The sequence below is a fragment of the Sceloporus undulatus genome, chromosome 6, assembly GCF_019175285.1.
Source record: "Sceloporus undulatus isolate JIND9_A2432 ecotype Alabama chromosome 6, SceUnd_v1.1, whole genome shotgun sequence".
Classification (NCBI taxonomy): domain Eukaryota; kingdom Metazoa; phylum Chordata; class Lepidosauria; order Squamata; family Phrynosomatidae; genus Sceloporus; species Sceloporus undulatus.
In genome coordinates this window covers 72,586,541-72,603,915 of record NC_056527.1, presented here as the reverse complement: position 1 = coordinate 72,603,915, position 17,375 = coordinate 72,586,541, and positions in this window count along the sequence as shown.

Below are 17,375 nucleotides of genomic sequence, written 5' to 3'. Positions count from 1 at the left end.
TAAGAGAAAATAAGTAATGTTTAAAGATATACATATAAAGTGTCAGGGGGCCTAACTGCCCTCAAAGCACCAGATCCCTTGTTGATATACCAGTTCATACTTCTTCAGTTGTTGGGTTTTTGGAAAATATGGTCCCTCTCTGACAGTGGATTGCAACTGAGCTCCTGATGAAAGGGACATTTCTTCCGAAGTCAACCTCATCTAACCAATAGCTGCAAATAAGGAAGCAAACAGATACAGACAAAATAAAAATGTTCAGTTGCATTGCTTCCAGGCATCCACTCAAAGGAGCATTCTGTACAGTTCTTTCCTTCAACAATAGGAGAGCACTATACTTCATCTTGGTCTTCCATTTTTACTGGATGAGGTATGCAAGAAACTGAAGGACACAGTGGTACCATGCCAAAGAGAATGTCAGGACTGGTACCATGTATCCTCTCTTGAGATAAAGAAAGCTCCTTCTGGTATAATTCAAAGTATTGTGAGCATTGAAGGATTCTGAATGCTGGTGTTTTTCAGAGAAACGGAACATATACTCTGATTATATCTAGCTGAACTACAAATCATATTTTGCTGCATTCCATGAAGTCAGAGCCTGGGGTGGAGATCTTTATCTCTCTGGGGTGCCAACGTTTAAACACAGCATTTAAAAATAATCATATAAAGGATGAGGAAGTGCCTTGATTGTTGGTGATACTATTATGTTATAATTTTGTCTACTTTGTCTTAAAAGGTTTAATTGTATGTACAGTATATTTTTAAATATATGAATACCTCTGAGGGGGAAAAAAGAATTGAAAGAGCAGACTATTGAGGAAGACAATCCAGTGATGAAGATATGTTCGCTTAAATTCACTTTGTTTTACTAATTTGCCTTTTTGCATGTTCACTTTAAATATGCAAATTTGAAATATATTTTATGCATATGCACATATTTTCCAAATTCTGTGTCAGAAATGCTATTTAAAATTATATTATTAATTTTAACAAGCATTTTACTTAATGTTACTGTAGTTGTTCTTGTCTCGTGTTTATCCCTTTCCATGGCCCTTGAGTTCTCTTCCGGCTCTATGATTCATATTCTTTATTTATCTGCTTATTGGTTCATTATTAATAGAAAATGTGGGGAAGGTAAAGTGAGAGGCACAGAGATGGGGAAGGTAGACAGTTATGTCTACTTTTTAAAATACATTTTAGTACATCCCAGACTGCCAGTAGATTCCTTCTCCTTTAGTTTGTTACAGTACATTTTCAGCTGTTTTCAGAAATGAGAAATTCATGAAGCATGTAACATTATTGTTGCAAACTGCTGCTAATTTGAGCACTTACATTTTATGACTTAAGATGTACACACCCCTTGTGTTTTTGATTTATATTTTAAACTACATATGTTTATAAAAACATAATTTAAAATGCTAGCAAACTAATATATTTCTCAAAAAATTAAAGTGTTTATTTCAAAACACATACTAGATTTATTTATTTATTCATTCATTCATATATACACCATCACTGAGGTATACAGAACTGGCCACAGTGATGTAATGATAAAGACATGCTTTATGGACATGTACACTTGAGAGCCAGCAAGGCACAGTGGTCTTGTTGGACTAGGACTCTGGAGACCTGGGTTTGAATCCCAGCTTGGCCATGAAATCCACTGGGTGACTTTGGGCAAGTCACATGCTTTCAGCCTCAGAGGAAGGCAATGACAAACCTCTTCTGAACAAATCTTGCCAAGAAAACCTCATGATAGGTTCACCTTAGGGTTGCCCTAAGTTGGAAACGACTTAAAGGCACACAACAAGGATTTGAAGGCATGCAACAGCAACAAATCAATGAAGACTGTGCCTTATGAAAGTGCCTTATAGTTACTTGTACTACTTGGCTTTTTTATTATCCACAGAGTACAAATAGACAAGAAAGCCACTGCTTCTCTACTTTGTAAAAATAAAAGTGAACCATGGTAGGGAAACCTAGCTACCAAGATCTGGAATGATTTGTGGGGGGGTCACTACCCTTTTCTTCCTGCTGTGACCTTATTCCAGGAGGGTTAGACCTGCCAATATTACATAGCTAAAACGGCTTTACCTGGATTCTAGGAAGATTAATTGGTACAGATCATGAGCTGCAAGTTTTTGGGTTTTTAAAAAAGTCCCGAGAACTTCTGAAAGCCAAGACATGAGGCAACTTTATCAAAAAATATCCCCCTTATAAAGCCACAGATTGGTTCCTATTCAGAAAGTCTAGAATGACAAGTACCAAGTAAACAAACTGAATAAATGAAACAAGACAAAATAGCCATTTCTATTTCCACTGGGGAAGGGACTACATTGCAGAAACCAGCACAAAAGGGAAACATTCCAGGTAGTCAAACTAATAAAATTTTGTAGTCACACATGACTGGATGAGAGCAAAAATATAAACCTTTCCAACTCTACAATTCTATGATTCTATGAAAAGTACCTATTCCTAAAACAGCCAAGAGGATGCACAATGAGTATACCAGTGAACCATGTTTGTTTTTGCGTTAAATGACCAAATGGGAGTGAGAAACAAGGCAAAAAAAGTTAACACTGGCCAAGAAAAAAAGCCCACTATATTCTGAAAGATAATCCTAAATATGAAAACATCATCTAGCCCCACATCAAATTCATTAGCCAAACATGAATAATTTAGTGTAGAATGGGTAAAAGATAGAACTTGGATTTTTGTGGCTTCTTGCATCCCTCCCACGGAACACCGCCTGGCTGATCAATTTGGGGAAGGTGAGTATATGGGAAGTGTGTATTGCAGGCTCTTGTGCCATACAGATGATGTACCTAAAATGGTACAAGTGTGATATAATGGATTAAAGCAGTGGACTATGACTCTGGAGACCAGAGTTCAAATCCCAGCTTAGTCATTGAAACCTACTTGAAGACTTTGGGTAAGTCTCACACACTGCCTCAGAAGAAAGCAATGGCAAATCTCCTTTGAACAAATATTGTCAAGAAAACCCTGTGAGATGTTCACCTCAGGATCACCATAAGTCAGAAACAAGTTGCAGGCACACAACAAACTGCAAACCTGGAATGGCAAGAGAGGTTCCTGTGGCATTTATCTTTTCCCATCATTCCTATGAACTCCTGCACAACTGGTGAGGCTGGATATTTGGAAATATCCTTTTGTGGAATACATATATTTTGCATAGATTGGTTCCTAGAATGTGGATCCTGTGCATTTTTCCAGTGTCATGGACTCCTGGATGAATGCTGAATTTAGGGAGGTTGGGAAACTGGTGTTCTTGGCTCTTTTGTGCAATATAGACATTATTCCCAGAACAAGTCCTATGAGGTGACCCCTGAAAAGGATTAAAGGAAGTTGCTTTTCTGTTGCTAATGGCTTTGAAACTGTTAACTATTTTTATTGCTCTTTGTCCCTAATCTTCACATGGCCAACAAGGGGAGTGGCCTTCACCTCCACTGAAATGCTTCCAAACCATCTTAACTGACAATAGAGTAACATACAAGACAAAAGGTGGGCCTGTGACTCCAACATCATCACCTTTTCCCCTTCTGCCTGATGAAGAAGCCAATGACGCTTCAGAAGCTTGCATGATGTATTTTATGCTTTGGAGTTGGCCCTGTAAAAGTATTGCTGCTTTGTGAATTTTGAATTTTATTGTATTTTGTTGCACAGCTACCCCTGAATATGTTTTTCGTATAATACTGTTATCATGCTATAACAGATCCTGGAAGATGGTTTCTGTGGGATTTCTTTGCTTTCCTGCATAATTCTTTTGGAAACATGCATGACTGATGAAAATGGTGTCCCTGGATATTTGGGAAGTGGGTGTTCTAGACTCTTTTGCAGAATATATAGTTCACAAACTCATGTCTTACAGGACACCATGGGAGTGGTACCTTAAGATATCCATCACCTCCAGAGTCCTGAATAAATGACAAATTTAATGAAGGTGCATATTTGGGAAGTGACTGTTCTGGCTTTGTTGAGGAATACAGATACTGTGCTCAGAACATGTCCCAGAATGTGGTTCCTGCAGGGGTTTTGTGGCTTGTTATAGTCTCACTCTCACTTTCCTGTGTGGTTGGTGAGTTTGGTAGTGAATGGCTGAGTCAGAAGTTGCTATTCCAAGCTCTTTTATTCTGTTCTGGGTTATTTGAGACATTAAAAGTTAATAAAAACATGTTGACACATTTCTGTTTTTAAATATTATTTACAGTAAACCTGAAAACATTTCAATACCTGTCCAGAATAGCTCATTCTGCCCATTGTGTCCCACCTTTTACCCAGTCCCAAAGGAATCTGTGCTCACCCTTCCCTCCTAGAAGGAAGCTGGCTGTAATGGCTACTAGTGGTACCAAGCCACTGAGGCTGTTGCTGGGCAATGGCAGGGAGCAACAGTTGTGGACTCGGCCCTTCAGCATACTTTGCAAGGGCAGCTTCCCTCCCTTTTCTTGTTATTTGCTTCTCTCCTCTGTCCAGGTGCACTTTTGTTCTAATGTATGTTGAGCAGTTGCTGGCCACAGCAGGCAAGCTCTGAGATGAATGGAACAGGAAGGAAGCAGTCAGGCTGGTAGGAGCTTGTTTTAATACTGCTGGGGTAACATTACTAGAGGTGAAAAGAAAAGTGTCTATTGTGCCTTGCCCCAGTGAATTTCAGTACATTCAGCTTCAGAGCTGTATCAAGTCAGCGATTACTCTTCCATGAAACTATTCTAAATTCCTTGAGTCCTGACTTGTGAAGGAAGTCAGGAGGAGTTGTGGACTTTAGAATAGAGTAGGCAAAATGAAGCCCTCCAGATGCTGAACTGCAACTTATGGCATTGCTCACTGGCTAAGGTTGCTGGGAGTTGCTGCCCAACAAGAACTAGAGGGCTACATTTTGCCCACCCACCCACCCACCCACCCACCCACCCAGCCTCACAGCCAGGGATGGATTATCCATAGTCCAATTGGTGCAACCCCTCCAGGCCCCTCATTCTAAAAGATCTAGCTTGACCCCTCCCCAGTTGCTTCTTGAGTATTACAATGATTTTGTCATCAATATTGTGCATATTACTTGAGTAAATGGGATGCAGCTGCTAGTCTTACTGGAGTTGCAAGCCTTGAAATAGGTTTGCACATGAAGATTTTTGTGCTGCTGCCTGTTGTACTTGATAATTTAGTATACATTAATTCATTCAATATTTATGCCGCCATTCCTAGAACAAAATGCACACAGAGGAGGCCTTGTTTCTGTAATGAGTATACCAGTGAACCATATTTATTTTTGCGTTAAATGACCAAATGGGAGTGATAAACAAGACAAAAAAAGTTAACACTGGCCAAGAAAAAAAAGCCCACTATACTCTGAAAGGTAATCCTAAACATGAAAATATCATCTAGCCACATCAATCAAATTCATTAGCCAAACATGAATAATTTAGCGTGGATAAATGTCCCAACTACCTTAATCTGGCCTTGCTCACAGCCACACCTAACATGGCCGACATGCCATTAAAGGCTGCATGATGGAAAGAAAGACTTAGGTTTGTTTCCCATGGCAGGCAAAAGTGCAGCTGTTGCATTCTTACCTTTAAACGCAAACAAATTTCCATCAAGTCTGATTTCTTTCACAAGAAGATACAGATCAACATGGCAGCAAATCAGCAGGGCACAAGAGCCATGCTGCATAAGATGATGCCAGTGTTAGCCATACCACATAACTACAACCAATGGCTTGATTTTACCAAGAAGAAAAGAGGAGAGAAGCAAAGCACAACATTTACTGCCAAGCTTGATAGGAAAATCTCATTCCTGATCTGCAAAAAATGAATCAAACAGTAAACAAAATCCAAGACTCAAGGGTTATAGTGTACAATGACATCATCTAGCTTTGTGTCTAGTGGTAGGGAAAGTCCCTAATGATCCAAAGAAAGGAAAGTTTTCTGTTCTGTTCTGTTCAAGAAGACTTTCTGCCTGTGCAGAGAAAATTGTGAGTCACCACAATATTAAAAATTAGTTTTCTCATTATAAAATTATTAGTCAATTAATCATATGGGCTGAATTGGTTAACTGAGTATGTCTACATACATTTACAGAAAAATAAATTTGCTTTTAAGAAAAAATATATGATATACATTCAGCTCAATGTTATTAGATGCATTTGATGATGCTTGCATGTTTTGCAGCTTCTATCTGCAATGTAAACAAATAGTGAGTATCTTGTTTTATTCAGTCATTATGTCCACTGGGATTCATTCTATAACAACTGTGATTAGCATTTTAGCCTTTTTCTTTCCTTAACTAATTTCTTTTCATCACACTGTACACAAATGGAGGTAATTTCTACCAGCTGCTATTTGCAACTCCTCCAGTTTATGTTTATGTTTGTTACAGCTGAATGATTGAAACTGTGTACGGATGCAGCTACAGGCAATATCATGGGCACAATTACTAGGTCTTCCTTATTACCTGACACACCTTAACTAATACACCTCAGAGGTGTCTTCACACATCAATGGATTATATTTTGAATCACCTCAGTGCAGGGATAGTAATCATGCAGCCCTCCAGATGCTGATGAACTGCAGCTCCCAACACTCCTCCCCACTGACTTTGTTGTTAGTATGCATAACCCAAAAGTCTATTCCATCTTCCAAATTCCATGATATTTTGCTAAGAGTTTGCAATAAGAATTCTGGGCTACAATGCTGGATTATTTTGATTATTTATTTATTTTATGGATTATTTATAAAATATACACTTCATGCATTCCTCTCTCAAAGTAAGGCTTTGACAAGGTCCCCCATGCTATCCTTGCAAAAAAGCTAGTACGTAAAATGTGGGCTAGACAATGCAACTGTTCGGTAGATTTTTAATTGGTTGACTAACTGAACCCAAAGGGTACTCGGCAATGGCTCCTCTTCATCCTGGAGAGAAGTTACCAGTGGGGAGCCACAGGGTTCTGTCCTGGGCCCAGTGCTTTTCAACATCTTTATCAATGACTTTGGATGAAAGAACAGCAGGCACGTTTATCAAATTCACAGATGACACCAAATTAGGAGGAGTAGCTAATACCTTTGAGGACAGGATCAAAATTCAAAATGAAGATAACACAAGTTTGTTTTCTGTGGCTGCAGAGAATAGGACCAAGACCAAAGGATTCAAGATATAGGACCAGAGATTCCATCTCAGCATTAAGAAGAACTTCCTGAAGGTAAGAGCTGTTCCAATAGTGGAATGTGCTGCCTTGGAGTGTGGCAGTTTTGAAACAGAGACTGTATAGCCATCTGTTGGGAGTACTTAGATTGTGCATTCCTGCATGGCAGGGGGTTGGACTGGTTGGCCCTGCGGAGAAAACTGAAGGTGGCTAACATAGTTTTAAAAGAAGCGCTTCCCCTTACCTACACAAACATGAGAAATTCCTTTTTTCTATTATGATACCAACTTTGACGCATCGGGGTATCATCCAAAACTAAAAAAAAAATAAAATGCTTGTTTTGGTTTTTACCTACATCCAAACTCATAGTTGAAGTAACTAAAGCACATGATTATGTACTGGACTCAAACTTGTAATAAAGGAAAATGAAAGGCCTCTCTATTGCGTTCTTGATTCCCCAGGGCTAGGTCTGTCTTACGGTTTTTGAGATCAAAATGTGTCAATGACACAATGTATTTATTTAAATAGTAATCTTAACATGCAAAAAACCCCATGTGATTAATTTGCAAGTAATGCCACATGCTGAACTGGCTAAACCATTAATTTCCTCCATTTATTTTATTATTTATTGTTATTTCATTTCTATGCTGCCTTTCTCCCAAAAGGGACTCAAGGTGGCTCACAGATAAAAGAAAATGTCTTCCTTTCCTTCCAGTTCCCCATTACATTAGTACCCAAAGCTGCAGGAGGGATTGAGGTCCAGCAAAGACAACCTGCAACATAACAACTGCTAAAATGTAACAGCCTTGTGATCCTGATAAATATTTAAATTATCAATGTTACTGGATTGGAACTTTTGTGAACAGTACAAATTAATATCTAAATTAGAACAATTCCTCAGCAAAAAGAGTTAACTAGGGATAGACAGGCTCTGCCTATATGCTATCAAATAAATAACTGTTTTAAACAGAAGAACAGCAGTTTGTCACCAGGGTTGGCTTCACTAATGATTTTTGAAACTTTAATGAAATCGTATTTCAACTTCTTTCAGTGTAGATGCAGACTATTTAAAATTGTGACATTCCATATGGTATTAGGCACTTCATAATAAATTGCCAGTTATTGATGTTGTTAAAACTTGTGTTTTGCATAGTTTGAAGGGCTGTTATGATTGCAAGAGTTTTTGAAGGATAGCAGGTGTCAGCTGTCTGCAGTTCTCTCAATCAACTGATTTATCCTCTAGAAACCATGTTTCCCCTACTTGTGGGGCTTTTTTAGTCCAGTGATAGGTCCCTGCCTATCATTCCTTCATATGTACATCATTTCTTCAGTGTTGACACCCACTGCTATTCCCTTTTCATAATTACATATTTCATTACTCTCCAAAAACAGTTTTAGTGGGCTTGTGCTGGCCAGTGCAGCATGGCCATCCACAGAAAAGGTGGGGTATTTTTAAAAAGAGAGAGCTTTCCAAAGAAGCCCTCAAAGAAAAGAGCAGTTCCTGCTACAGAGAGGAAGAGGAGAGAGGTAGCTGGGCAGCCATTTTGAGTGGTGACTGTTTAATTTTTTTTTAAACTCTAGGGAGAGTGTGCTTGTTGCAGAGGGGGTGGAGCCTCAGTGAGTCACATCTGTGAGTCACTAGGGCCGGAGCTAGCAGACTAGCTCTATATCATTCCTCCCAGAGCCTCTCCAGAGCAGTTCCTGCTACAGAGAGGAGGAGGAGAGAGGTAGCTGGGCAGCCATTTCCAAGGAGATCTACAGCAGAGGCGGAGTTGATTGAGCTCACTGCCAGAAATTGGCAAAACATCAGGGGCTTTTACATTGGTGTTTTCCGGGGGATTTTTTTTTTTTTAAGGAGGAAGCCCACAGTCATGTTCCAGTAATTTTCTAAGACTTTTCAGTATGGACACTGACGGAACCACTGCAGTCACCTGCAACACTTGTGGGATGTTTGTCTTCTTGCCTACAGAAGTGGAGAACTTCACATGCCCCAAGTACAAGTTGGTAGCCCTCTTGGAGGAGAAAGTGCAGCAGTTGGAGTCCAGAGTAGCTACACTTCAGCATATTAGGGAGCAAGAGGATTTCCTGGACACAACAGAATTAACAATCCTGGACGAGTACCACACAGAGGAAGTTGCTGGAGCGGAGGTAACTTCACATACACAGGAGGCAGAAAGCTGGAGGTATGTCATACAGAGAAGTAGGCCAAGAAGGGATTGTTCTGGGAGTTTGCAGCTAGAGAATCAATTCGAAGCTCTTTCCTTTATCAAGGAGGATGAGGAAGAGCAGCATGGACAGACTTGAGGTACAGAGCAGGGGAGCCTGAGAGTCGCACCTGAGGGAACAGTTGCTGCTAAGCCTCAGAGGAGGCGTGTGGTCGTAGTGGAGGACTCCTTGCTGAGAGGTACAGAAGCAGTGATTTGTAGGCCTGACAAGATGTCTCGAGAGCTGTGCTGTCTCCCCGGGTCAAAGATCTGTGATATGACAGAGAGGCTGACAAGACTGGTCAAGCCTACTGACCAATATTCCTTCCTTTTGGTCCACATGGGAACCAATGACACTGCAAGACACAGCCTTCAGAACATCAAAAGGGATTACGAAGCGCTTGGTAGGAAGCTGAAAGGAATGGATGCACAGGTTGTCATCTCGTCTCTTCTGCCAGTTGAAGGGCATGGTCCAGGAAGGGAGAGGAAAACAGCGGATGTGAACAACTGGCTTTGCAGATGGTGCCGCCGAGAACGATTTGGATTCTTCGATCATGGGCTGCGGTTCCTTGAGGAGGGACTTCTTGCAACTGATGGGTTGCATCTCACACCTGTTTTTGCCAACAGTCTCAAGAACTTGATCAGGAGGGCTTTAAACTGAGTTCCGTGGAGGAGGGAGACAATATTAAGGAAGGCGAAAGGGATGGCGAAAATAGTCCAACTGACATAGAGGAAACAAGGCAAACAGTGCAACGACCCAACAGTGGGAGTCAAAAAAACTTGCACAGGCAGCAAGTAAAGGGGACACATGGTCTGTGATGTCTCTACACTAATGCACAGAGCATGGGAAATAAGCAAGATGAACTTGAACTCCTAGTACAACAAAGCAAATATGATATAAAAGGCATCACTGAAACCTGGTGGGATGAGTCTCATGATTGGAATGTGGAAATAGAAGGGTATAACCTTTTTAAGAGAAATAGGCCAAACAGGAAAGGAGGAGGAATAGCACTATATGTCAGAAATATTTACATCAGTGAAGAGATCCAGAACATCAATCATGGAAGCCAGGTGGAGAGCATCTGGATACAAATTAAAGGGGAGGGAAACAACAAGGATGTTATGGTGGGAGTCTACTACAGACCCCCAAGACAGATGGAGGAATTGGATGATGCCTTTCTAGAACAGATGACCACACACAGAGACGTAGTAGTGATGGGTGACCAACTATCCTGATATTTGCTGGAAGTCAAACTCAGCCAGATCCTCAAGGTCTAACAAATTTCTCACTTGCCTGGAAGACAATTTCATGGTCCAAAAGGTGGAAGAGGCAACAAGGGGTCAACTATTTTAGATCTGATCCTAACCAACAAGGATGACTAGGTTAATGGGGTGCAAACGGTGGGATCATTAGGCATAGTCAGACACACATTCTAGACTTTAGGAGAGTGGATTTCAGTAAACTTAGATAAGTATTGAGGGAGATCCCATGGTCAGAAATACTAAAAGAGAAGGGAGTTCAGGATGGATGGGACTTTCTCAAAAGACAGATACTGAAGGCACAATTTCAAACAGTTCCAGTGAGAAAGAAATCGGAGGTGTCTCAAGAAACCAGGATGGATGACTAAGGAACTTTCAACCGAGCTAAGTTTGAAACGGAACATGTATAAGAAATGGAAAAAGGGGGAAATCACAAAAAAGGAATTCAAAGAAATAGCAGGCATGTGTAGGGGTAAAGTCAGAAAAGCTAAAGCGCAGAATGAGCTCAGGCTTGCTAGAGAGGTTAAAAAGAATAAAAAGGGCTTTTTTGGATATATCCGCAGCAAAAGGAAGAAGGAGGAAATGGTAGGGCCACTGCGTGGAGAAGATGGCAAAATGCTAACAGAAGACAGAGAAAAGGCAGAATTACTCAACACCTTCTTTGCCTCAGTCTACTCAGAAAAGGCAAAGGATGCTCAACCTGAGGATAATGGAGCAGAGGACAGAATAGGGGAATTTCAGCGCAGAATAAGTAAAGAGATAGTAGAGGAACACCTTGTTAATCGAAATGAATTTAAGTCTCCAGGACCAGTGGAACTACATCCAAGGGTATTAAAAGAACTGGCAAATGTAATATCGGGGCCTTTGGCAATAATCTTTGAAAACTCCTGGAGAACAGGAGAAGTCCCGGCAGACTGGAGGAGGGCAAACATTGTCCCTATCTTCAAAAAGGGGAAGAAAGAGGATCCAAACAATTATCGTCCAGTTAATCTGACATCTATACCAGGAAAGATTCTAGAGCAGATCATTAAACAGAGAATCTGTGAACATTTAGAAGGCAATTCCATAATCACAAAAAGTCAACATGGGTTTCAGAGAAAGAAGTCATGCCAGACAAATCTAATCTCTTTCTTTGATAAAATTACGAGCTTGGTAGATGAAGGGAATACTGTGGATATAGTATATCTTGATTTCAGTAAGGCCTTTGACAAGGTTTCGCATGACATTCTTGCAAACAAGCTTGTAAAATGTGGGCTAACTATTACATGGATTTGTAACTGATTGACTGGCCGAACCCAAAGAGTGCTCAACAATGACTCCTTTTCATCCTGGAGAGAAGTGACCAGTGGGGTCCCACAGGGCTCTGTCCTGGGCCCAGTGTTATTCAACATCTTTATCAATGACCTGGATGACAGAATTGGGAGCATACTTATCAAATTTGCAGATGACACCAAATTAGGAGGAATAGCTAATACTCCAGAGGACAGGATCAAAATTCAAAATGACCTGAATAGACTACAAAGCTGGGCCAAAGCTAACAAAATGCGACGGTCAGGAGCAACTGCTATCAGCTTCGGCTGATACGCCAGCTGCGATCCTTCCTGGGCCAGGGGGACCTTGAAACCGTGGTACATGCTCTGGTAACCTCTTGGTTGGATTTCTGTAATGCGCTCTACATGGGGCAACCCTTGTACCAAACCCGGAAGCTTCAATTAGTGCAGAATATGGCAGTCAGACTGGTCACTGGATGTCCCAGGGCCAGTCATATAACACCTGTTTTGAAAGATCTCCATTGGCTGCCCATTCGCTTCCAAGCGCAATACAAGGTGTTGGTTATAACCTATAAAGCCCTAAATGGCTTGGGCCCAGGATACTTGGAGGACCGCCTCTCCTCATACAATCTGCCCCGCACTCTCAGGTCGGGCGGGAAACATCTCCTAAGAATTCCAGATGCACGCTATAATGCAACTCGGAGGGCATTTTCCATCTTAGCCCCACAACTCTGGAACACCTTGCACGACGAGCTCTGCACAGCCAACTCCCTTGAAGCTTTTAAGAGGACCTTGAAGACCTTCCTCTTCCGCCAGGCTTTTCCCCCATTACCTTTTTTTTTTTTTTGACTGATTCTTTCCCCCCTTTTTAGTGATGTTTTAGGCATTTTATCTTGTCATTTGTATTCTTATTGTACTGCCAGCTATTTGTATTGAGATTTTTATGATGTTTTAACTGTTTTATATTGTATAATTGGGGGGTTGAAAGGGCTTTGTTGTTTTACACTGTTTTTATATTTTCTGTACACCACTATGATCTCCAAGGAATAGCGGTATAAAAATAAAATTAATAATAATAAAATGAAATTCAACACAGAGAAATGTAAGGTACTGCACTTAAGGCAGAAAAATAAAATGCACAGATATAGGCTGGGGGACACCTGGCTGAATGAGACTACATGTGAAAGGGATCTAGGAGTCCAAGTAGACCACAAGTTGAACATGAGTCAACAGTGCGATGCGGCAGCTAAAAAGGCCAATGCAATTTTAGGCTGCATCAATAAAAGTATAGTGTCTAGATCAAGAGAAGTAATGGTGCCACTGTCTTCTGCTTTGGTCAGGCCCCACCTGGAATACTGTGTCCAGTTCTGGGCACCACAATTCAAAAAGGACAATGAGAAACTGGAGCGTGTCCAAAGGAGGGCGACTAAAATGGTGAAGGGTCTGGAAACCATGCCGTATGAGGAACGACTTAGGGAGCTAGGGATGTTTAGCCTGGAGAAAAGAAGATTAAGAGGTGATATGATAGCCATATTTAAATATTTGGAGGGGTGTCACATTGAGGAGGGAACAAGCTTGTTTTCTGCTGCTCCAGAGAACAGGACCAGGAACAATGGATGCAAGCTGCAGGAAAAGAGATTCCACCTCAACATTATGAGGAACTTCCTGACAATGGAACAAACTTCCTCAGAGTGTCGTGGAGTCTCCTTATTTGGAGGTCTTTAAGCAGAGGCTGGATGGCCATCTGTCGGGAATGCTTTGATTGTGATTTCCTGCATGGCAGGGGTTGGACTGGATGGCCCTTGTGGTCCTTTCCAACTCTATGATTCTATGATTCTATGTGCAAAACTGCTCCATAAAAAAAGACCATTAGAAAACTTTAAAAACTATTACACTAAACAAAGCAAAGAGGGAACAGAAAGTGATGCTGGAGTGACCTGTTTTTTCATGTTTAGTAAAGAGCATGTGGGGAAGATAACTGATTTGAGGACCTAACCTTCTTCCTGTCCCACCCCAAAAGACGAAGAGGAGGAACTATCTTGAACAGTAAAGAGAAGTTAATAATTCTCTGAACTCTCTCATACTATTCAGATTATGAGCATGCCTGGAATTATAACAGCATTACTGCAATTCCTCCCTTCCTTCACAACCAGTTTATGAGAGAAAGAGACTAAGAACCCTAGCTCATCTTTATGCTCCAAAGTCATCTAGAGAGCAGAAAACCAAGAATATGTAGAAAAGCGAGAATCTTACTTTTGGGCTTGCAGAACCACACATGCAAAAATCCCACCTCCCTTCCAAATAGACCCCAGTCCACTACATCCTACAGTTATAGTAGTGTCCAAGAGACCAAAACAACGTAGTGCTTAGAACGTTTGATTAGGATGTGCTAGATCTGTATTCAAGTCAGCACTGAACCATTAAATTCATAGGATGCACTTAGGTCAATCTCAAACTCACACTGTATCTCCACCCTCACAAGTTAGGATAAACTGGAGAGCAAGCTGAGAAACTATCCTGAGCTCAATCAAGGAAAAATGGTTTATACATTCCTACCAATAGTACTTAAACATACTAAAGGCACCAGATTCTGTCGAATCTTGGAAACTAAGCAGGGTCAGCCCTGGTTAGTACTTGGACAGGAGACCTCCAAAGAATACCAGGTGCTGTAGACTATGGCGGGGTACAGACGGCAGAAAAGGTGCAGTCTGCAGCCGCCCCTTTTCTTGCCAGGTTGGAGGCAGGGCAACCTCACTGGCAGCCCCTGCGACTCCAACCTGACGCTTTTCCAGGCCATGGAGAAGCAGCAAAATGCCGCTTCCCCGTGGCTTGGAAAAGAGGTGTCCTTGGGGCTTCATGCCCCAGGACACCCCAACAGCCGCAGCCAGAGGAGAAAGGGGCCACTCCGCCCCTTTCTCTCCGGTGCCGTTCCTGTAGCCATTTGGTGGCTGCGGGAACGAGGCGTGCGCCAGAAAGAGCTCCATTTCGGAGCTCCTTCTCGCGCTGCTGTTAGGCCACCATAAGCAGCCTGGGGCAGTACAAACACATCACACCTGTGCCACACTGTTTGGACATGGCACGGCCGTGACATCATAATGACGGTGCCCATGTACACAGGGCGGCACCATTATGCCACCGGCGGCATGTATTAGGGTTAAGGAGTGTGTACATGGTGCACGCTCCCTAACCCTAATACCAGCGCTGGTACACTGCTTTTTGGCGGTCTGTACTGCACCTATATATCAGAGGAAGGAACTGGCAGGACCACCTCTGAATATTCCTTGTCTAAGAAAACCTTTGAAGTTCATGGAGTCATCATAAGTCAACAGGTGACATGCAGGTACATAGGCATAGAAGAACAGGAGACAGCCAAAAACACTAGTATCGAAATTGCCTGGAATGACACCTGTTGGCTGGAGGAAAGTGATCTTTCTGTAACAATACTCTACTGTACAAGTTAATAAACATGAACTAAAATTACTAGGTAAACTATAAAGAATGACAGCTCTACACTAACTGATGGAAACTGTGGAGGAATTTAAGTTTCCTAAGGCTACATTTCCCTAAGGTTAAGTTTCCTAAGGCCTTTGCTAAGGAAACAAAAATACTGAATATCAAAAATGACAATGACAATCATGTTAGGATCTAGCTGTAAATTAGCAGAGAACAGAAATGTGCTCATGTCTAACTATGCTTTCCTAAGAACTGAGACTGATTCCAAAAAACAGCAAACACGTAGTTTGTAGTTTAAAACAAAAGTTTACTAATGGTTTTAATCTACAGTATATTTACATAGAAACTATATCCTAATCTTGCTAGTGAATAGTTCAAGTAAAAGAAATATTTTTCTCACCATCTTTCCAAAGAAAGTTTAGAGAACAGGAAGATGGAAAACACAAACAGCTCAGCTGAAAATATTTTGAGAGAAAGTCTCAAAGGGGAGGTGATCTAAGTCACATCATTAATCTGAATGAGAGAGAGAGAGGGTGGAACTTGCATGCAGGAAATCCCTATCTAAGGAGGAGGAAAGAGAAAGGAAAAATCTTCCAAAAGAAACATATATGGGGACTACACAGGAATGGAGAGCAAAGCCACCCATTTGCAATTTTAACAACTGAGACAGTTCTCAAGATTTTAAGTGACACCCTGATAGAACTGTCTTCTATTAGACCAGTTCCTCCTCTCCCGCTGTCCACCCCACAATACTTGACTACAATTTTCCCAGACAATTTTCTTGGAAGTTAAGTTTCATATTTCAGTATTAGTATGTGTCAGGTCAGTAGCAATAAAGATGTTGAGAAAATTTAGGGCTGTCAATAAGAAATAAATACTGCACTGAAACCTACAGTGTTTTGTTCTCCAAGTAAAATTAGTTACATCTATGGCTTTATAAAGCCACTGACATGAAAGTATGACCAGGTGAACACATTGGAGCTTTCTAAATATTTGTAGAGAACTGTGCTACACACTGCAACCCTGTGCATGTTCACCTATGAGTTGCAGTCTGTGCAACTACAACCTGAAGCACCTTTACAAGACAGCCAAGCCAACAGAATGCAATAGGGCCGAAGTAGAAGCAATCATGAATATGCGACCACTGAGTCCCCTTTCTTTTTTTATTTACAAGTAAAGATTCATATAAGTTTCAATGGTTTGTATTTTTAACATGTTATATTTTAATTTATAAGTGTTTTAACTCTTAACTGTTTAATTAGTTTTTAAATTTTCTATTTATATATTTTAATACTGTTCTACTGTTTTTAAATTGTATTGTTTTATACTTGCTGTTTGCCGCCTTGAGTCCCTATATTGGGAGAAAGGCAGGATATTAGAAAATAAATAAATAAATAAATAAATAAAATTCAGGGCCCAATCCAGATGGCTCCACTTTGCACCCCGGCAAGACTTAAGCGCCCCTTTTTGCTATTTTCCATCTGAATTCCTCCTCCCCCCTCCCCCACTGTGGCACTGCCCAAAACCCCTTTATTTTTTCTTTCTAAATCCCTTTTACTCCTTTGCCACCTTGTGCCACAGCTGGCACCAATTTTATGAAGGTGACGCTCTCTCATTTTACTGCTTTTCTCAGATGGCAGTCCAATGGGTTTTGTTATCCCACCACTGCCCCCAATTTGTGATAGGGACCTACTTCCCCACCCAAATCACTGAAGAGGTTTCAATAATAAAGTATTTTCCTCCAATGTTGGTAGCATGTAACTGTACCTTTGAAATCACTCCACACAGTTTGTGAGCAGGCGCTACCCAAGAGGGAGGGCATTTCAAGGTGGCCACAGTCCAGGAGGCTCCATGAGGGGGGGTCTCTGGGGAACCTAAAAGGGGGGCCTTCGGAGACCTCAGGGGCCACTCATCCCATCCTATGCAGAGCTTCCTCCCTCAGCACCTATAGGGGATCTGGACCGAAGGTGTCCGAAGATCCTGGTGGCACAGTGGTTAAATGCCTGTACTGCAGCTACTCACTCACAAATCATAAGATGT